At 35.5% G+C, this 23,167-nt stretch overlaps 1 protein-coding gene and 1 long non-coding RNA gene across 2 annotated transcripts in view; one reads left to right on the top strand and one right to left on the bottom strand.

Annotated features, from left to right (window-relative positions):
* The window catches only part of LOC122815838 (deleted in malignant brain tumors 1 protein-like), a 580,111-nt gene that overhangs the window by 446,287 nt on the left and 110,657 nt on the right, over positions 1-23,167 (bottom strand). The window lies entirely within an intron of this gene.
* The window catches only part of LOC122809243, a 76,515-nt gene that overhangs the window by 34,193 nt on the left and 19,155 nt on the right, over positions 1-23,167 (top strand). Inside the window, exon 2 of the long non-coding RNA XR_006365877.1 lies at positions 4,332-4,385. This is a non-coding gene — a long non-coding RNA (uncharacterized LOC122809243). The remainder of the gene's footprint in view (positions 1-4,331; positions 4,386-23,167) is intronic.

Here is a 23,167-nt window from a genome sequence, read left to right on the forward strand (position 1 = left end):
ACTTGACATTAATTTAACCAGACTGTGCTTTGGGGCTATTGGAAATTTGGGCTAGGCTTCTTAATGGTCTCCTGGACTGCATAACTAGTAAGAACATAGGAGCAAAACCACAGTGCTACCACTTGCACAGAGCTTGGTAGGTTCGTGGCATGTTCATTATTACAGCTTTCATTTCATAAAAGCAAAATACAAGCCAGTTCACCAATACTAAAAAAATTAACATTACTAAATTTTAAAATATTTTAAGCCCTAACAATTTTCAGCCTTTATTCACATATATGTATATGTGCATTGATATATATATATATATATATATATATATATGGGTCTACTGCTTTACATCAAAAAAACACTTCTTCAAAATAAAGCAGCAGACCCTACACTTCAGCAAAAGTCCACTTCAACAAAAGTGCACTTTCACTAAAGTCTAGTTCCCCGGGCGAACCCCCCCCCCCAAAGAAACCCACTAAAACATGTTTTTGCAGGCACCTCCTCACAACCCCCTACTTAAATATACCAATTCCGAGATCGCACTACAGTGGGGAAAAAGGGAATAATCCCATTCCGCTCTATAGTATGACTGCCAAAGTCAATGTTCGAAGTTTCACTACTTCAAACAAGTGGACTCTGTGAAGTGGGGTTCGAAGTAGTGAAACTTCGAACATATGCACGCATCCCATATATATATATATATATATATATATATATATATATATATATATATATAAATAAATATATATATCCTAAGATCATAGGAGGTTATTAGGCTATTGGCCCTGAAGCCCTTATAAGCGTAGACAAGAGTTTAGCCCAACTCCCTGTCCAGCAAGGACACAGGTGGACTCTCAGGAGTGTATTTTTCTGTTTCCCATTCAGTTATCCAGGTTGCACTTAAAAAGGGATGATGAGATACTCTGCGTGATGTGCAGTGGGAGTCTATTCCACAGATGGGGGAGTCTCTGGGACACAAATCTATCCTGCCAACGAGTCCTATTCTTGTCACAGTCGAGGTTGAGGTCGTTCATATGGGTTGTTCAAGTGGAGCTTGAATTGTGGATATGCAGCAGTCCCATCAAGGCAGGGTCTGAGATTGCTTTTGTATGCCAGACAGAGATCACATCTGAGGAGTCTGTATGAAACTGAGTACAGGGATAGATATTATTATTTAACTTCAAACACAATGAAACATTTTAAAAATTCCTGAAATCATACTCATTTAATTATATATTTATTTATTTATTTACAGAGTTATACACGTTTTGGCACTATGAAGAACAGATTGATAATTTATTTTATTTTGTATTTCATAAATAACAAAAATAGATGAAAGAAGTCAAGCATTTATGAGTGGATATTAACCTATGAAAACACGTTCTCTTGAAGAAAATTAGGCCTAAGATATGTTAGTCATAGGGTTATAAAAGACATAAATTTGGTGATACTATACAGCATGATTCAGCAGATTAGCTATGAAAAATTAAAGATGATTTTATAAATAATTCAGGGCTTGAAAATGTATTGACTCCAGACATTTTTTTCATTATTCATACAGCTGAGGATCACTGTGGTAGCAAATAGATTAAGTATTTTCCAAAGTTCCTTATCTCCAACACCATTCTCTAGCTTATTGCATGGACATCCCAGGTTGGTGCTCCCATGTAGACTGAGATATTCAGCCTTTCAGTTTTTCCTCGTTCTAACCAGGGTCATCTGCACTGTGAACAGTACATCATATACTTCAAAAATAAGGCCTACAGGGGTCCTCCTCACTTGGTGTATACATACTCTTAACTGAGGTCTCATCATAGAAAACCAGTAGCTGTACTCAGATATCCTCCAAAACTGACAAACTTCACATGGCGTCTACTAGCAGTACACTTCACTATCATACAATGCATGCTCATTTCTGACACTTATATCTTCTGTGTTATCCTACTAGTGAATATCCAGGGACTAGCACAAGTGATGAGGATGGATAGTAGCCCACTTCTGCTATCATTTGCCCCTACCACTGTTATGTTCATTACAGAAGGGCTTTAAATTTTCCTAGACTTCCTTTTCCATATATATCTTTCAAAAGTTTCTCAACTGTGGGCAAATTTTGACTTTCTGAATTGTATTCAGTCAGCTTGGTGTAGAGATGGCAATAACTTTTGGCTAATAGGAAATACATCTTAAACCAACTTTACTTTTCTGGTAGAAGTTCTCTAATGAAGGGCTATACTGTCCTCCAAATAGAGCTATTATTTCTGATTTAGTGAAGCACTTTTCATTTAATAATTACATAACAGAATGGTAAGAGTTCCGTGATAATAAGGTAGGAAGCAAAGCTAGGGGTCTCGGTTCTTATGATGTGACTGGGCATTATTAACTCAATCTTCTTGTTAGTGAAGTTGATGCATAGATTATAATAATGAACTGGAATATGACATGCTTGACACACATTTCACTTGACTAGACTTATCATTTACAATGTAGTCATACAAACCCAAAAAATCCACACCAAACATCTTCCCACATAAGTATAATTAATTTTGTTGAGACAAAAGCCCTTAACAGTAAACAAATGAGGGAAGATGTTTGGTGTGGATTTTGTGGGTTTGGTTACAACTCCAGTTACTATTGCACATATGTATGAATTACTGGATTTGTACAAAGGTAAATTAATTAAAATTTGGAAATTAAGTAATGCAGAGTTTAAAAATGCTGAATTGCTGCCTTTTCTGACATGGAAAGAGAAGTTGGATTCTCTGATCCTTACCACTCAGGTAACGTACACTCCTAAAATACATTGTTAAAACTGAAGCGGTATAATGTTTTTCTGAAATAAGACCATCATATGCAAATAAATAAACACAAAATAAAACTGCTATTGATGGATTTCCTTTTGGCCCAAAACTCACTGTACCAGACATTATAAATCAATAAAAATATGGACTTTTGTAATTAATCAAATATGTTAGCGTTGTCACCTCATAGCAAGAAGTTCTCCGGTTCAATTCTCAGCTAGAGTGCATTCTATGAGGAGTCTGTATAAGAAGATAGGAGAAATAAAAGGTTTTGTCTCATGGATAGTTCTTTGGCCAGAATATTAAGCCTTGGGTTTAACACTTTTACTCTTTTCTGGTAAATGCATTTTTTATCACCTTTAATAGGAAAAGAAACAGAGTACAAAGGATTAGTCTAGATAAAATCACTTCAGCTAGCGGATCCAGGAGATCTCTATCTCTCTATCTGTGATTCCCTCCTTGTGGGAGGAATAACAACACTGTGATGAAGTTTAAAGCAGTTTATTCAGTTAAGTAGGTAGATAGATGAGTGTCCTTTTTCTAAACAATAGTGCCAGACTCTCATAGATCTGTTATTCTGTAAGTGATTTTATCTGAACTAATCCTTTGTGCTGTTTCTTGTTGTCCTGTTACCCTCTGGTTCACAGGTGTGATACTAGACTACACTCAAGCCCTCTGGATTTCCTCTGTTTTCATTAATAGGGGAAAGAAAATAGATATTTTTTCAGAAGAGATATTTTTGTGACCAGGTTGCTAAAACAGACCAAACTTTGGAAATCAGCATGCAGAGGTTGAGAGTGTAGTTTAATTGCTAAGGTTTTTGCCTTACAAACACAAGGTACAAGGTTTGAGTCTCACAAGGGATAATTGGCTAGGCTTAAAATGGCTCGCAGGGGCAGTTAGCTTAGTACTAAACTATGAACCTATGAACCTGTAATCTGATTTGCCTTCATTCAGGGGGCATGTTTGTCCTTACGTTGTCATGGAGTGTGGTCAGTGTGTTGGATAAATATGAGTCTATGCAAAAAAGAAACAACTGACTGTGAGAAGTTTAGATAAAAAAATAGTATTACGGTACAAAATAGTATATCAGGATATTCTATGAGTTTTCTTCCAATGGACCTGAGATTATATTGCATGGTGTTTGCTGCTTGCAAAAATTAAAGGCAGTATCTACTACAAATACATTGGAAATGTACACATATATATATATATATATATATATATATATATATATATATATATATGGGAAATTATTCAGCTGGTTCACTTATTGTGATTTCTTTTTGGTACTAGTAACAGGCTTACATGGTGTATCATCTTTTTCAAATAAACAATGTTGTTATCATTCCGTCAAGTCATGTCTTCTCATATAGTCGAAGCACTGAGCAATTATAATGTTAAATGGGCAATGCAATTCAGATAGCTCACACTCAGGTTACACGTATCCTTTGTTAGTGTCTTATAGGCTAATATTATACTGCTTGTATCACTTTCATCCAGAAATTACAGTTTCCATTTTTTTGTTTCCTTGTCTTTAAGAAAATTCCACTACCATTATTTTTCCTGATGGCGATTATTATGACTGGATATTAGGTGAGAAAAGTTTATACCTATTTATTTTTTCAATTATTTCTTTGTATTTACTATTTACAATTGTGTATTTATATTTCATGCAAGGAAAATCTTAACAGATGACCACTTTTCTAACATATAGACCTCTGCAAATAACCTTTAACACATATGCATATAGACATAATATGAGTATTACCTGTATACTAGTAATTTACCACTAATGGACTGTTGGACAATTTGTTACAGAAAAATGGCAAATTATCCTTTTGCAATGCCATGGGACATAGTAAACAGGGATCACACCTCTCTACTGCCTAAGTTTTTAGAGAATATCCAAATGCTCCCCCCATATTTTGGTCTCCTTATTAAATTTGTGGTATTCTGGCAAATTACCAAGTACTGAAGTCTCTGAATAGAGAAATGCATTTCATTTTCAAACTTGATATCCATCAAAAAATGCATGCTAACACAATTCTTGTTAGTCTAACAACGTTCTTTGCTTATAAGAACACTATTTAAAATCTGTCCCAAATTTTGGACCTTTCTCTCATCCCCATTATTGTAGGCTGTGTCCAGATTTCTTGTGCTAAGAAGTTGAAAGGTATAATAGAGATGCAGGATAAAAGTTATGTCTCTGGGTTTTCCTTCCAATACTCTACAGACTACACAGGTCACAAGTCCTTATCCATTGGCCTAAATATTCCCATATGTATTATTTTGTTATATCTGTATGAATCTAGTTTTTATCCTGCCTTTCCTAGGGATGAGAGCTACTAAATACTGACTAACATGTAGATTTGCACACTACCAACTTTCTTAATAGCGAAAGCTGGAATTTCAGTTAAACATTTCAAAGTAATTTTACAGGTTGACATCATTATAATGAATATTTTTTGACTAATTACATCACTGTCATTAGTCATCCTATCACAGTTATTTCTACAGATTTCATATCTATGTGTTGTGATGGGTGATCAAACACTGTCCATGAAGCATCACAATGTGTACATTAAACCCCAGATGACACAAACAATTGATATAAACTTGCATCATTTTATGGGATACCTCAGCATTTGGTTTAATTTCTCTTTTTTATTGCCAAACTAAAAGAAACAAGTGGGAAAAACTGGAACTTGAAATCCACAAAAAAAAAAAAAAAAAAATTAAAAAACAGGAAGAGTATGAATATAATTTTAATAACTTTATTCACTTTTGTCTATTAACATCTACACTAACTTCTTCGGAATAAAAAAGATAGCCAAAATAGCAGAGTAAATAAGAGGAACTTGATAAGTTCTCAATAAAAACAAACAATGGCAAGATTGTTTAAGAGAAATAATCTTGTTTTAATGCTTCTGTAAGAAGTATAATTATATTAAAAACAGGATGATGACTGCAAAAAATATCAGACTTGGGAATTTACTCCTTCTCCACTGTTGTGTGATCTCAGAGTTGGCATAGCTAAATAGCAGAGGGTGTGTGGGGAGCAGCTTCCAACATGGGGTGCAGGGGGTGGGGCTCCCCACAATCAAAAATGTTTTTAATATTTTTAATTTTATATATTTTGGTTTTCATTCTTTTGAACTTTCAGTCTTATGACACAGTCCCAACGTATATTATTCCTTGAGTATGACAGAGTTGCTTTTTATACTAATGACATTGTAGTATCCATCTGTTTGTCATAAAACCCAAATTCAATAAATGCACAATGTTTACCAATGCCACACATGAACTCCTCATGTTGTTAATTGTTTTGAATTATCTTTTTGATGTTATTCCTGCTAGAACTAGTTGGGATGCAGGTTGAATACCTATAATCTACATTAGGACTTGAAGTGTTGCTGAGCAAACCACTTATACATTCTGAAGGATATCACCCACTATCCCCACAACAGATTCAAGAAAATCAAATGGATAACTCCTCTACACAGAAAGTATCCATTTCATTTAAAAAGTCTGATTCCTTGATGACCAATTAGAAATGCATATAAACCGACTTAAAAATAAGATTTGTTTTGAATCATGTAGGGTGGAAGCTGTAAAATGCAAACATCTGTTTCACAAATGGGTTTATGATATATTTTGTTATTAGATGCATAATTCATTTTGACAAATTTCAGTTCTTGAAAAGTTAAAATCTGGTACTTACTAAAAAGAAAAGAATAGGAAAAAAGGCTAATAGACATACAAAATGAAATTGATAACCTGAAACGAAACCTTACACCAAATGATAAAAAGTAATAGACACTATAAGTAAATTAAAGAGAACCACGAGATTTTACACCAAAACATTTCTATAAATTTGGAGAAAATTAAGTTATACTCCTACTCTGTTAACCCTAAAAGTCTACATAAAATAATAAGTAATAAGATCAAAGCACCTAAATGAAAAAAAAAAAAAAAAAACACATATTAAAGAAATCACACATATAGAAAATAAGAAAAAAAAGTATCAGGCATGAAAAGCATATTACAATGCTTCAAGAAACATTATGAAAATAAATTGTACTAAACTAGCTGCAAATGACAACAAATCTTGGATAAATTCCTAAAAGAAAATATTTCAAGAAAATTATCCAATGAAAACATTACCAAAATTGATAAAGCCTTTGCCTTCAAGGAATGAAAGGATCGAGTAAAAAAAATGTTAAAGCACCCAGGTGAGATGGCCTGATTCCTGAAATATATAAAATTTTACCAGATAACATATTAAAAATCTTGTTAAACACATTGCAGGAACTCAAAAACGCATCAAATATTCCTCCATCATGAGATTATTTTCTGATTTTCCCTATTTTGAAACCTAGCAAGGAACCTACTTCTTACACTTAGATTATAAGATGTCCATGGCTATTTTAGCAAATAGGCTAAACACAATCATTCCTGAATTGATAGATAATGATCAGACAGGCTTTATAATAAACAGAAAAGTTCAGGATAACTTTATTAGACTCCTTGCTTCAATAGATATAGCAAATAAGAATAAAATTAATTGACCCTAATAAGTTTTGATATTGACAAAGCTTTTGATTCTCTCATTTGGCCTTATCTGCTTAGAGTATTACAAGAGTACAGCTTTTCTATATATTTTTTTAACTTAATTAAAAAACTCTATGAAAACTCAATTTCCTTTGTAAAAATTGGCTATTTTTTATCCCCCCCCCTTCAAAGTTTTGAAAGGTACAAAACAAGGTTACCTATTATCTCATTTGATCTTTGACCTTGCTATTGAACCTTTTGCTAATTATATTAGAAACAATACAAACATTAAAGGCTATAAACTAAATAATGATTTATAGTAAAACAAAAAGTCAAACCAGTATCGTAAAATGTCCCATTTATTAAAACTGGTAGAAAACAAACAATAAAAGAAATACTAAGCGCTTTCACCCATGACCATTCTGGGCATCTTCAGAGTATATTGTCATTAAAAACATGTATCCTTATATACACTAAGAACACAACACACTAATGTTAAAACCAATGAGTGACTTCCATCAACCTTGTATGTTAATTAAAAATTTCATATCTAAATTAAAATAAAATAAAGTGATAATGCAAAAAAAACTCATACAAACTTGCAACAACTACCATAATATATATATATATATATATATATATATATATATATATATATATATATATATATATATATATATATATATATATATATATATATATATATATGTATATGTATATATATATATACATATATATATATATATATATATATATATATATATATGTAGGGCTTTCTCTTTAACCCTTGCTTATTGTTAAACTAATGTTGTATACATACAATTATAATTATATATAACAATTAATACAATGTTTAAAAACATATGCTTGTATACAAAAAACTTATATAACACTACTGACTATTTGAAGTTTAGAAGTTTGGAATATATATAATATACCTACTTAAACTAAAACCTAAGTGTATGTCAAAAAACTTTTCTAATGTCCAGTTAATCATATACAGTATGATTTATGTTTTAATATACTTGAAATGGAAATATAGTTATTAATTTCAGGTGGATTAGTAGCATCCAATCTCAGTTGCCATAAATATTCCTTTGCTTCCAATAAATTTTTGTCATCGCCTCCTTTAGTATTGTTTGGAATTCTATCAATCACAAAAAAATATAAATCTCTTGAATTGATTACATTTCTGACTGTGTAGATATAATGAAATCACTGTTTTTTTTTTTTTTTTTTAATGTCCCTTATATGTTCTAAAATGTGTAGCCTAAGTTTTCTGATGGTCTTCCCTACATAGAAAGTGGGACAGCTTGTGCATGTCAGAATATAAACCACCATTTTGGTATTGCAATTGCAATAACCAGGACATCTAATGGTTCACCTATAATTCTGAACTGCTACATATGGTCTATCATTCATGATTTATCACTCAAGATCCAATTATTTGCTGATGAGCTATTACTAACTAGTGGTGACATTGAAATCTCAATAGATAACTTAATTAGTGCCATAGAACTATTTGAAAGTTTATCAGGTCTAAAATTCAAGCATAACAAAACTCACACAAACACTTATAATAAACAAGAAGGATACCACTAAATTGTCAACCTACAAACATTTTAACTGGGACTCTACATATGTTACATATCTAGATTTATGTATCCAATCTAATCTTAAAGAAACTATCTCAGTTAATTACAAAAAAAAAATTAATTCAATTAATAACTTAATTGATAATTGGAATAAACTATTCTTTACCTTTGAAGACAGATTAACATTAATTAAAATGGTATTACTATCCAAAATTCTTTATATAAGCCAGTCTTAAATTATCCCTCCACTTAAAAAAAAAATAAAAATAATATTATATTAAAAAATGTTGGTACCATAAAAAAACAATAATATATTTATAAAGACACACAGCAAGTTGGGAAGAGGTAGGTACTGGGTTCCCTAACATTGACCTATATATTAAAGCTGCCATTATCAATGTGATATTGTTATGGTTCAATACTTCATATATATCACATCGAAAGTTAATACTTGAAACCAATTTATTAAATGAAAGTGGAGCATTACTTGAACCACTTATTCAAATAGAAAGATTTCTTATATGGTCAGTAAAAATGGGCTCATATTACGTTATTGAAAGATAACGTAATCGAATGGCCAAAACATCAAAATGGCCACATATCGAAGCTTTTATTGTAGGGGGCTGCACCCCCCCACCCCCTGCTAAATATATATTCCAACTTCAAGATCACACTACAATGAGGAAAGGGCAATTATCCCAGTCTTCACAGCACTGAAATCCCACAATGCAATCTTCAAAATGCGGCCATTTTGATGTTTTGGCCATTCGATTACATCATCTTTTGATAACGTAATAGGAACCCAATAAAATATATATGGATGACAGCAAACAAAAATTAAAATCCTGTTCTCTTATTAATTAGTTTTATTACTTTTTAAAAGATTTATATATTGCAACCGCTTAACTAAAAATCTAATAATCTCCATCTTCCCAATTGCTTTTACTAGCGAGTGTTTAATTTCCTTTGATATAAGCAAAAAGCTAGATTTTAAAAGTAATAATTTGTTGTCCTGGAACCAATTTCTGTCTATAAACAAAATATATTCAGCTGACTTCTTAACTGCTAGGTACAGTTAACAAAATAGTAACTGGTTAGATATTCAATCCTGCAGGGAATTTTTGTATAATAAAATTATATTATCTTTAGAAACAGAAAAGGAAAATAGACCTAAATTACTGAACATAATGTATAATGTTATCAATGGTACTCTAAGAGGTACTTCTTTTATATCTGTGATATATAAAACCATTAGATTTGACTTTACCTTTATAGATGCCTTTTATTGGAATTATTCTGCTAAAATAAACAGATAGGAATTTTCCACTAATAACAAAAAACTTTATTTAAAGTCAGCAGGAAAAACAACAGGCTCTCCACATTGGAGAATCTATACATGGAAGTTCCTAAATAGAAGCTTTTTGATCCCACACAGATTTGCAAAATTATATAAAAAGATGGGCACAAAATGCTGGAGATGTAAAACAGTAGACACTGATTGGTTCTATATGACTGGCACTTGTGGAATGATAACTTCATTTTAGAATGAATTTAGAAATTTTTGTAAAGCCTTATGGAATGAAAGTTGTAACATATCTGACTCTCTTATCTTGTTTAATGTACCAGTTGCAGAAGGTGTACATAAAACTCAAATGCATTTCTTGTGGTCAGTCCTAGCAGCAGCAAGGAAAGCTGTAACAAAGAACTGGAAATCTGAATCTCCTCTCTCATTTAATAATGAATTCATTTATTTAGCCAAATCTATATGTGATGAAGAAATTTCTACTATAAAGTTGAAAAAAAAAATAGCACACAATTGAATTGCTTGGGAAAGATTACAAACTTTACTAGAAAAATATTGATTGAATGATTTCCTTGCTATATACACACGTGTATACAAATTTTATTATGGAGTGTGTATATAGTTTTCCATAGTTACAAATGTAAATTACTGTTTGTTCATTGTTCTTGTTATAAAATAGTAAAAACATTTACAAAAAAAATCAGTTCTATATCATAAGATTTTAAACTTTGATTGATGTGTTATATAAAATTATGACAAATGCAGGAAATGAATGATGGGTCTGCTCTGTTCCATGACTATAAACAATTCAAAATGAAGATATAATCCATGAAATGGTAGTAGTAAAAAGCTTTAGAAAGACATATAACTACTTTAATAAGTTCCTTCCCATTCTGCTAGGAGAAGTTTGCAACAGTCGGGCACCAGGTGCTAATTATTGGAACCTTCAAGTGCTCTGGGAACACTGCTGTTGTATGACAGCATTAGAGTTTTCCATTTATATTTTGAATGCTTCCATTGTTATTGTTGTTAATCTTTTTAATTAATTTTAATTATTTTTTCTTTAAAATTGTTTTACTTTAAACTTTCTCTCAGTCAAGTTTTTTTTTTTTTTCGTTCTTGGAGATTTAAAAGTTCTTAGGACCAGTTAGAAGAGATTTGCTTCCTATTCACTGACTGCAAATGAAATTAATCTAGCTAATTTTATTATGAGGAGTATAATTTCTTATTTAGGGTAAGCAGAATAGCAAATGGCTTAATCATTGGGATATATAAGTGTTCACTCTGCCCTGCATGGTTCCTGTTTCACTTTTAAACTCAGGTGTTGAGTTGTCCAACCTTACTGTAAATTCAACTTTGGAAGCTCCCCGTAGCCTACACTTATCTACTCCTATTGCTGGATACTAAACGATGAAACTAGGAAGGCTGCTAAAGCTCGAGTTACACAATATTTCATATATTTCCATTCATTTAGTGCATACTGCAATATATAGAGCATACTCCCCTTTGTAGATCTAACTTTTAAGCTCTGTAACATCAGAGCCAAGACTACTGATCACTGGAGAGTTTACAATTTTTTTTTCAGGAATAAACTAGATATTAATGTTTCTGTTTTGCTCCTAGTGAGAGAAAGAGGAGAGGGGCATTGTTTTGTAATAGAGCTTGCCATTGACTTGGGAACCACCCTGTGCTTAATGCTATCACTTTACTTCTGGTGAGAGACAGAACAGAAGAAGATGAATAAAATTGATTCCCAGCGGTGTCTGAATGGACAGCTGTATTGGACTTCCCTGATTGGTCTGGATTCTCTTTTGGTAGGACCTTCAGCAGTATTAATCCACAGCTTTTATGCAGGTTAGCGTTGTGATTTGTTGAACTTCTGAATGTGCAATTTGGGCCATCTTTGAACAGAAGACTATAAAAAGTGTTCTGCCCTTCTCAGGAAGGAACTTACTATTTTACTTATAGTAAGAGAATGAGCACAAAGCTATCAATTCCTAGCTGACTGCATCTGTGCAGAGACCAGCACAAGTAGCCAGGTAATAACCAATAGGGGAATCAGCACTATTTATCATTCTTATCAGATCTAATTCTGCATTTTCACTAAGTGCTAGAATAGCTACCATCCAACCTAAGATATCACCCTAAATATTTAATTCATAAATACTTAGGGTCGACTATATCAGTCTTCCTCCATCCCTTATATATTTTGATGAGCACTAGTGCTCCATCATTTGGTAATGAGGGTGAACAGTCTGTCCTCACCCTGTCAGTGGCAAGCTGCATTATAGGTTCATAGGTTCATAGGTTGGTACTAGGCTATTGGCCCTAGGGCCTATACAAGCCTAGCCATAACAATTCCCTGGATATTTCTTCCCACAATATTTACTTCCCTGAACCCCTGTCTAGCAGGGTGACTGAAGTGATCCCTGAGGTGAATTTCCTATCTCCCATCCAATTGTCAAGTATTTATGTTTTATATGTTTTATAAGTGTTTTATGTGTTATAAAGCGATATTGCAAATGCCTAATGGTTACTTCTTGTACCAGTTGTAATTAGAACTCTTGAGATATGTAAATATTTTAACAAACATGGAGGCAAACTTCTTGCATCAACCCAGTATTGGTAAGTACCATATTTCTAGAACATTGCATCGGTCACAGAGCACAACTTTGCCCTTATCTTGTGATAAGGTGCTAAAGAAAATCTTGCCAAAGCCTCTTACAACTCAATCTAAAACATCCCAGCATTCAGCCTTCAAGGCTAGGCCTACTTATTTTCCATGCACACAGTTTTCAAATCCACAAAGCTCAGCTAAGTGGCAGCAGGAAAGCATACATACACCCAGAAAGTCAACTAAGTCTGCTTCTGTAGAGGGAAATGTTTTAGTCATACTTGATGCTATAGTCATGGCATACAAATGCCATATTCATCAGACCGGAGAGGAATTAGGTGATACTCCCTTATTTGTCCACTGCAAGGACCCATGATGCCACAATGGCTCTAGCAGCCTTTAAATTACAGAAATATGATTACAATGTATGCCTTTGCATGTGGGCATTAATGACCTGTGGCACTGCACGCAGAGAAGCATGCACAGACATATGATAGAAAGTACAGTTTTGTAAGAACTTACCATAACAGTAAATGTCCTCCTGATCATTATTGCAGTATTCCTGACAAATGGGCTATCGCCACTGATATCCAGCCAGGGTACCAAAGGTTTACCTTCCATAGGATGTACAGTTGATGCATGACCTTAGCTCATATACATTGGGGTTTAAAGATGCACATACAAGCATGGATCATCAGACTTCCTGCAAGACAGTGGAGTGAACACTATTGAGAGAAGGAGACTGGACAGCTAGGGAGGGTGTGGCTCAAATTGGTAAGTACCCATGTAAGAAAGCAAGGGCTAGAGCAAAGGGGGAGTGACAAATGAAAATGAAAGTGACATAAAGAAGAAGGATGGAGGGTGGGATGGAATACTGCATCAGTGATTAGTAGGACATCTATTGTTATGATAAGTTCTTACATAACTGTACTATGTCCTGACTGAAGTCACTGTTGCAATTTTCCTGGAAATTGGGTGACTCCCATTGCTGAAGGAGTAAAGAAGGAAGGGTGGTTGACTGTTGAGTAAACGAGTTGTCCAGTAATCAGGATAGGGCTGACACAGCAAAAATTGGCCTGGATTTGGAAAAATCATCACATTTGCAGTGTTTGCTAAAGGTGAGTACAGAGGACCAAGTAGCTATCTCCCAAATATACCTCGAGTCTATTCCTTTGTGGAAAGCACCTGAGGAAGTGACTGCCCTGTGGAATGTGCTTGGGGCCAGGAAAGCAGGGTCATACAATGTGAGAATCAGAAAGATTTAGCTTTTGAAATATAGGCTGCAATGCTTTATTTGGAGACTGACTGTTCCAGCTTAGAGGACATAAAAGATACAAAAAGCTGGTGAATCTTTCTGAAAGATTTAGTGTTGTGCAGGTAAAATCTATAGGATGTAAGATCCTTTCTCCACTTTTGTGGAGATTGGGAAGGAAGGTGGGAGGATGAATAGGCTGATTAAGAGATGACTCATTCACTACCTTAGGCATGAAAGATGGGTTAGTCCAGATAGTAACCCTGCCTTTGTGAAAAAGGGGGAACGGCCATGTGAGTTTGTGGCTCAGAAACCCTCCTGGCAGATATGATAGCCAAGAGGAGGATGGTTTCCCAAGTATATCATTTTAAAGGAGAAGAAGAAGAAACTGGCTCAAATGGAGGCAGAATAATCTTTTTTTAACACAAAATTAAAATCCCAAAGTTGAGAGATGTGTTTCCTTAGGGGGTTAAGATGCAGAATTCCCCTGATGAAAAGCTTGACCTCTGGTCTAGCCATAATTGTAGGGCTAAAATGGAGGCAGACATTAAAAGCATATAAATGAGCTTTCATGGAAGAGTCTTCCAAGCCTGATCAAAGTAGGGTTGCCACCTTTTCAGATGGCCAAAGTGGGACAGTTGTGTTACAAACATCAGATTTTGGATGCCAAAACAAACTGAGGTGAATTTCCAGTACAAGGAAATTGGCCAGTACAAGGGGCACAACTTCACTTTTTTGCCTAAATAAAAGCTTATTCTTGTAGCATTTTAGATGATTATTCTGTTTCTTATAACATTTAGGTGCTTCAGATACAGATTAACTGTTTTATGCAACTATTACATAAAATATAGGAAATAATTTTGCCCTAATATTTCAGGACAGTTGCCATTCTTACAATATTTTTGCAGGCCACAACTGCCCAAAGAGGGACTGTCCCTCACCAAAGTGGGACAGGTGGTAACCCTAGATCAAAGAAGTTTGTACAGGTACTGCAATACCATAGAAATCTGGGCTGAGAGTGGATCGGATCCTGACTCAGTTTGCAGCAACAGAAAGAGAAATCTTAATAAACAATTATTTTGCACATCAAGCATATGTTATATGCTCTAAAAGAAAAAAAAACATATAGTAATCTAAAACAAAAAATATATGGAATAACAATATATCAAAAAAAATGTGTATAATAAAAAATAACAAATAAAGAAAAATGTTTCTTAAACAGAACTCACTCTAGCTAACTAAAGGCAATAGCAATAATAACCTAATACAATAAATAAAAGAAATAAATAAAAAAAAATTAGAAATTGCAATAATACTGCACAGCTACTACTCCTAGAAGAATGCATTATTATATGTCTGACTAAATAGTTCATATACATTAACTTACTAAAATGGAGAATATAAGTACTGACTATACACAAAATGATTTATATTAAAGCTTTTTGTGTGAAAAAAAGTAGTACAGTACTAGCAATACTAGAAAGCCCAAGTATGCTTTATACTTTTACACTGGGGCTATATTACAACTTTCATTTAGCTGGGTGTATTGAAAGAGTCTAGTTTTAGCTGCAACAATTCACAATTCCGTTTCAAGTAAAAAATAGAAGTAGGACCACCTAAGGGAGCCACATGGTAATTAGGGTTATTTTCAGGACCTGTTCATAAGTGGTAGAATTGACATGATACTTTTAAAAATACATTGATATTTTTGAATAAAAAAACACCTGTCATGTTTATACCCAAAGTCCCACAAAAAAATGGCCACAACCCTGAGAGCATTAATAGATGGTAGTAGGTCATGTTTGTTTCATACCCAAGTACAAGTACATTTTCTTTTTCTTTCTAAGTAAACTAAACCCATCCAAATTGCAGATTCCTGGTTCTTTTATCCAACTTGAAGGGGTCACAATAGAAGAGACTAATTTATTTATGGCCTATTGGGAAAGGCACTTCTTACTTAATAACAAAGATTGGGACGACAAGAAATTCACTTACGATTTGAAACTGACTCAATTGATACTTATGTGAATTCTTTCCTTCATTTCACTAGTTTCCACCCATTAAAGCAAAAAAGAGCCATTAAAAGGCCAACTAGGTGATTTCCAGTCCGAGTGACTAGCTTGAAGGAGAAGGGAAGGTTTATATGAATCCTTTCCAGTATTACCACAGTTGAAGTAGTCCCTGAGCATACAGCTAGTGACAAGTATTTTATTTCTACACATGCTTGTTGTCTGACAAACTAGTAAAACCCGTGTTGTTTTTTTTTTAGAGGGAGGTTATTACAATGCGTTTCTTTAGGTGACTCCTTTAATAGGATTTAGGGTCATCCCTTGTGTGGTATGTGCAATGGTGCAATGACACGAAATCTATAATCTACCTGGCCTTTTGCACATGCTGTGTCCTACTTCTATTTTACTTGAAATATGTGAATTGTGTGGCAGCTAAACTAGACTTCTTTTTTACACTGGGGCTAAATGAAAGTTGTAAATAATATAGCCCCAGTGTTATAAAACATACTTGAGATGAGATCCAGTAAATTGAAAATGTCTCTTAATGAATTCTTACCATTTGGCTTGTCTTTTTCTAGTCTAGCATTGCTAACTTGTGCACTTCACAAAACACAAAAATATAATAAATCAAATCATTTTGTGTATAGTCAGTATTTATTTTTTTTTTTAAGTATTCTTAATGTATATGAACTATTTTAGTCAGATACATTATATTAGACATTCTAGGTAGAGTAGTTTTGTGCAGTTAGTATTGCTGCAATTTCTTTAGTTATTTGACCTCATATGTTTTATTTCGTTTAGAGTGCATAACATATGCTTCTGATGTGCAAAATAATTGTTTATTGCACTTTGAATGCAATTTTTTAAGGGTAAATGTAACAGCAGGCGAGGTTTTTTGTGCCTGTCTTTTTAACTAAGCTTCTTCAATTAAGCTTACTAATTAAGTAATTAGTAACTCCTATAAAAAGGGAGGTACTTTTTGTATTCTTTTAAAAAACTCCTCTGAAGAAGCCACACTGTGTTTGTGGCGAAAACACTGCTTTTTACTTGTGCAAAATTAATAAAAACGCGTTAAGGAACTTTTGGGCTTGTGTTCTTGGTGGACTGGAGCTTTGTTCACTTGTTTGTTTCCTGCTTTTTTGGTTTTTCGATTGTAAGATTTTCTAGTAGTGGGTCTTCTAGCCTCTTGTAGGATTTGTACAACCTCTTCCAAGAAAAAAATGTCTTCAAAGGATTAACATCCTATCATCCATAGAGTCAGGCTGAGAGATGAAGATCTGGATGGCTCATCGATCTCTTTTGCTGAGTTATAAGGTCTGGCTGTAGAGGGATTCTCCTGAAATTTCCCTCTCCCAGGTGGTATAAGCAGGGGAAACCAATGTTACCTCAGCCAAAATGGAGCCAGTAAGAGGGGTTTGGGTGTCTCCTTTTGTGTTTTGAAAAATATTTTGGAAGAAAAGACAGAGGAAGGGAAGTATATAAGAAATTGCTTGTTCACTGGAAAGAGAAGGCATCTGTCCTCCAGGCTGTAGGACAAGGGACCCTGGTGCAAACTAAGGAAGCTGATGGTTGTTTGTTGGGTAGGCATTAGAAATGTTTGGACCCACTAGAATGAATCCTGAAATGTGGAGACTGAATGGCTGAAAGATCGGAATTGTATATACCAAGTTTGAGATGCTATTTCTCAGAATATTCACTTTTCTCTGAGATATGATGATCTCTTCATTGGTATATTTAAGTTTGGGGATAGAGGTGGCTTGCCTTCCCTGCAAACATAACTTCTAGAGAAGCTGTTCAGATCTGCTCTTTTCTGAGTTTTCTTTTTTTTAAATCTTTTTGGTATTTGGCATTTTGCGTGCTAGTATTTCAATACGAAGCCTTCTTGGTGAAACAGAGAGGTCTATCTGAGGGGTGCTACACTGAACTGTAATGTTGTGAAAGATATCCTTCTTGAAAGTCCTATCATGGGGGATTCCCCAGGAAGCAACTTAAGCAGTCTGCTAGCACAATCTCCTGAGAAGGGATGTATGTGGCTGTGAGCATGATGTTCATTTGTAATGACAATTTACATGCCTCCTGTGCAAATTTGCATAGCTGGTAAGACATGGTGCCTTCAAGCTTGTTTATGTACCACATGACTGTGGTGTTGTCTATGTAGACTTGGAGCAGTCCTGATGACCAAAGGTGGGTGAATGTCTGAAGAGCTTGAAGAGGAGCCATAATTTATTTTAGGTTGATGCATTCCTTCAAGAACTGGGGTTGCCATTTCTGCTGCACTCAGTGTGATCCTGGCTATGCACCCATGCCCCATCTGTGGCATCCATGTGAACCTGCTAAAGAGAAGGAGAAGGAGGAGGTGAAAAAGGTAATCCTGGGTTGAGAATAACTTGCCCCTTCCACAAAGTTAGATCTTGCTTGAGACAAGGGAAAAGGAGGGACTTGCTAAATAGTATCCTGATTCAAGAGGTCTTGCATAATGTGGGTCAGAAGGAAAATTTAGTTTTGATGAGGTACAGGACTGACTGTCAGAGGGAGAATCCTTTCCCAAGAAATGGCATAGCCATCTCTAATGACGGAATGCACCCACTCGACTGTGATAATATCTAAACCATCAGACCAGTGAGAGGAACAATCTGACAAAATGGGTAATGGGGATGAGGAGTGGGGGTGGGAGGGTGGCCTAATGGTTAAGGTGTTTGCCTTACAAATGCAAGGTGCAAGGTTTGAGTCTGACAAGGGATAATTGGTTAGACTTGCAAGGGTAGTTAACCTACTACTAACCTATGAACCTACTAACCTATGAACCCATGAAGGTTAGGGGGAGGGGTGCTGTGGAGGTAGTCACAGGTTTTTGCCTCCAAAGGCTGGCCTCCTAGCAAATTGCTTTGTTTTTTTTTTTTTTTCAAAGTATCTTTTTTCATTTGTTTTCCTTGGTTTCTGAACTGCCCCATGATATCTTCTAAAGGAAGATGCTGATTTGGCTGGGTAATTCTTATGGTATCTAGGAACAGAGGAGTGTAGGATCTGCCTTCAGTCTTTCATGGTCTTGGCCTTGGAGAGTTTGAACAGATTGGCTACCTGAGATCAAAACAGTAAGCCTTTGTCCAAACAAGAATCTAGAACTTTAGATGTGAAATCCTCAGGCAGAGTCTGACTTTGAAGCCATGCATATTTGCAGATAACAGATCCAGTGGCAGTTGCCCTAGAAGAAGCACCCACAGCAATGTACTGCACTTAAAGTTGTCTTTGGCAATCTGAGTTGCCTGCAGATTAAGCTCTGCATCTTACGCTTGGAGTCTGCTGTACGAGGATCCAAGATAACTTTGTTAAAAGCATTAAGAACAGAGATTAAATCCTTTGTCATTTGAGTCTAGTAATTAATTGCCCTAAAGGCAAGGGTGACAGAGGTGTCAACCTTCTTTCCCCATCTATCCATACCACTGCAATATTTGTCAGAATGTAGGGCATTAGAACTGGGCAGCAGCTTAGAGGGCTTATCTTTAAAGACAGAAACTGACAAATAGTCTACCACTTGATTCTTATAAAGATATTTTAGGTCATCAGGGAACTTGTCAAACCTGTCCGGTCTTTTAGGAGCTGGAGGTTGATAGTCAGATACAGAAGAGGTGTACTGAAAGGCATCCTGGAAAGCCTAAAGGACAGGTGAGATTAGAAAAGGAGCAGGGATGCCTATCTCCAAAAGGGTGTAATACCTACTATAAACATCAGAGATCTGCATGGATTGCCAATGAAAGTGTTTCATCATAGTCAGTATAGTGTCCTCAAAGGACATTTCTTGATCTCAATGTGGTAATCATGTGTAAGAAAGTCTCCTTCATTGGAAGAAATTTGACTTGGAGAATGCAGGTGAGAGGAGTAGTTCAGAGAATGGTCAGTCGTAGTCTTGCTCCTCATAAGAAGAGGAGGAAACCATGGTATGTTTTAGAGAAGTAGCCTTTTGTTAGGGAGACCCAAAAGGATGTTACAGGGACGTTTCAAAGACATAATAACTTTGAACAACTCTTGTGAAAAGCCAATCCACTCTTTCGCTCTAGCTGCTGAGGGGAGGCCACATGTTTAGTCTTCTGTTTTTTCTTTATTGGCATTATGTCTACCTGGATGAAATGTAGAGGTTCAGAACCATGTCTGACCTCAATTACAGAACCTGTGATCTCTTTCTTAACTAAAATTTGAAGAATGCCATATGGTCCTTTTGAAATGACAAGGCATGATTCATCAGACATGTAGACAGTCTGCAAGGCCTCAGGAGCACTTCCAACCTCAGACAGGGACTTGGTAGCAGACAACAGAGAAGTATCCTGATATATATACTCATAGAATAGTACTAGGCTAACTGCCCTTGTGGTCCATTTTAAACCTAGCTAATTACTCCATGTAAGAATCAAACCTAACACCTTGTGTCTGTAAGGTAAACACCTTAACCATCATGCCAGCCTCCCATATTGTGGGTTCTTTATCCACAGCGTGTACATTGTAGTCAGAAACAGTGGAATTCTGATCTGTTCAAGGCACCCTAACTTTTCTTTTTTAGCATAAGAGGGACACCCGTGGATTCATTGCCAGCCATCTTGGACTGGGCCAAGTATTTAAGACACTGGTTCTCGAGAATGTTGATGGTAGAGAGCCCAAACATAAGAATTTTTTGCAATAAGTGATTGAGAGAGCAAGATGTTTTATCATGTTCTGAGCCTAGGCAAAAAATACACTTGGTAAGTGATTGCTTGTATGGAATCTGTCTCACACACTCACTCTTACCCCTCCTAGCTGGCATCTACAACTTTCAGCAAAAATACAAATATAAAAAGGAAGTTTCCACAATGGGGCATTTATCTGGAAAAATGAACAAAGCAAAGCACCAACAACCAAACAGTGAGCAGTCTGACAGATGCATGACCTGCATTCAGACCAGTGGAGAGATAATCTGACGATCCATTCATAGATCCATCTTTAAACCCCAGAGCACATCATGTGTCCAATGTACAATTTGTCAAGAATACTGCAATAGTGATTTCATCCAGGACACCATACATATTTAGTGTCATAGGCTTATACTAGGCTAACTACCACCAGAGTCTTTATATGGATAGCAATACAGTCCAACCCTTTTGTCCCAGTGTTCCTTGGATGCCTATATAGTGGGATATGTTAATAAAGAGGTAGCAAAGGGTTATGTGGGGGGGTTATGTTCATTTATTTACTGTTGATCTCTATCCATGAAAGGCATGGCAGGCAGATTTGGGGTGAATTTGTGACTTCCCATCAAATGATTATGGTTTCTTTTGAATAGGAGCAGGGTTGAACACTGCTTCACTCAGATGGGAGCTTATTCCATAGCACAGGTCCTTTGAGACACATAATGGTCCCTCCAGCAGGTTCTACTTATGTCACAGATGAAGTCTGAGTCCCTCAGTCTAGTGTTTCTGTTGCTGTTTCTCATGCAGATATGCAAAAGATCCATCAGAACCGGTTCTGTGGATGCCTTATATGCTAGGCATAGATGGCCTCTAGGTAACCTGTTGGAGACTGATTACTGAGATTGGACATTAACGCAATCTGTGTAGGACAGGGTTATTCATACCTTGGATTATCCTGATATGGAACATATTAAGCCATTCCTACTGTTGCAAGTGGCTGATTAGGTACAGGTCAAAGGGGACATTGTGCTCAATGATGGGTCTGATAAAGGATGAGTACAGTGCTACAATTACTTCCTTGGACCTGCATGCCATACTATTGCTAATGATTCTGGCAACATAGAATGTTTTTCTAACTAATAAATCCAGAAAAATTCAGCCAAGGCACAAAACCACCAAGTAATTGCAAATGTGCCAAAGGACACGATAAACACCACCCAGATGCCAATAAAAGGATGTTTATTCAGCCAAAAATGTCACACTAAGCACATTAATGCTTCACAAATACAATACATTTTCATTCATAAAAACTTCATTGGATGTGGACTGACAACATAAAGCACACACACACACACACACACACACACACATATATATATATATATATATATATATATATATATATATATATATATATATATATATATATATATATATATATATATATATATCCTTCTAGGTTTCCATAATTAACAATAAATTAAACAGAATGAACCAACTTTAAAGAGAAACTCTTCATTAAAAACTTCATAAATTGTATGTATATGTATGAGTTTCATTTATTTTTATTGGGTATGGCTGAGTCCATGCTGTTGTACAGGTGCTTTGTATACTGCATTGGTATACTGCTCAATACAGTTGTCTGCATCATCTGAGGATGGTGGTGGTTTGAAGCTACTGATATCCTCCCATAGGAGGTTGCAGTCAGCTTTTGAGAAGTTTTTAAGCCAGATTATGGTTGGGGGAGTTGGGTGGGATAGAAACTTTGAATTAGACAGACTGATGATCTGATCTCACCAGGGAAGCACATACTATGCTAGTGGTGCAGAGGTCACCCATGTTGGTGAAAACCAAGTCCAAAATGTTATCTCCCCTTTGGGGGGATGAGATGAGCTGTTCTAGTGCATTAAAACTGATGAAGTCAAGTAATTGTTGGGTGTGTGGATTTGTGCAGGAATAGTTCACCCAGTCTATGGTGGGTTAGTTGAATTCACCAAGGATCAAGTGTTAGGGGATACCTTGATGGAGTCAAGTAGGTCCAGGTAGGAGGAGTGAGTGTCCTGAGTCATGGAAGGGGGTCTATAGCTAGCTATGACTTGGATGGGTGTCTTGCCAACTGCCAGGTGCACCTGGAGTAATTCCAGTGCATCATGCTGGCAAACCAGTCTGGAGGTCTGCCTGCCCTTAATGAAGATAGAGACTCCACCACCCATGGTCTTCCTGACCTCATTTTGAGGACAGAATGTGTGTAATGAGGTATAACTTGGTAAAGCAGGGGTGCTCTTTGCAGCCCTGAACCAAGTCACCATGATCACACATAAGCTGGCATCTTCCAGTGTGAGGAGAGCCTCTAGTGAGTGCATTTTCAGGTTAAGACGCCTAGCATTAAGCAGCAT

Source organism: Protopterus annectens, chromosome 1.part1, assembly GCF_019279795.1.
Source record: "Protopterus annectens isolate FY-2018-M chromosome 1.part1, PAN1.0, whole genome shotgun sequence".
NCBI classification, from domain to species: domain Eukaryota; kingdom Metazoa; phylum Chordata; order Ceratodontiformes; family Protopteridae; genus Protopterus; species Protopterus annectens.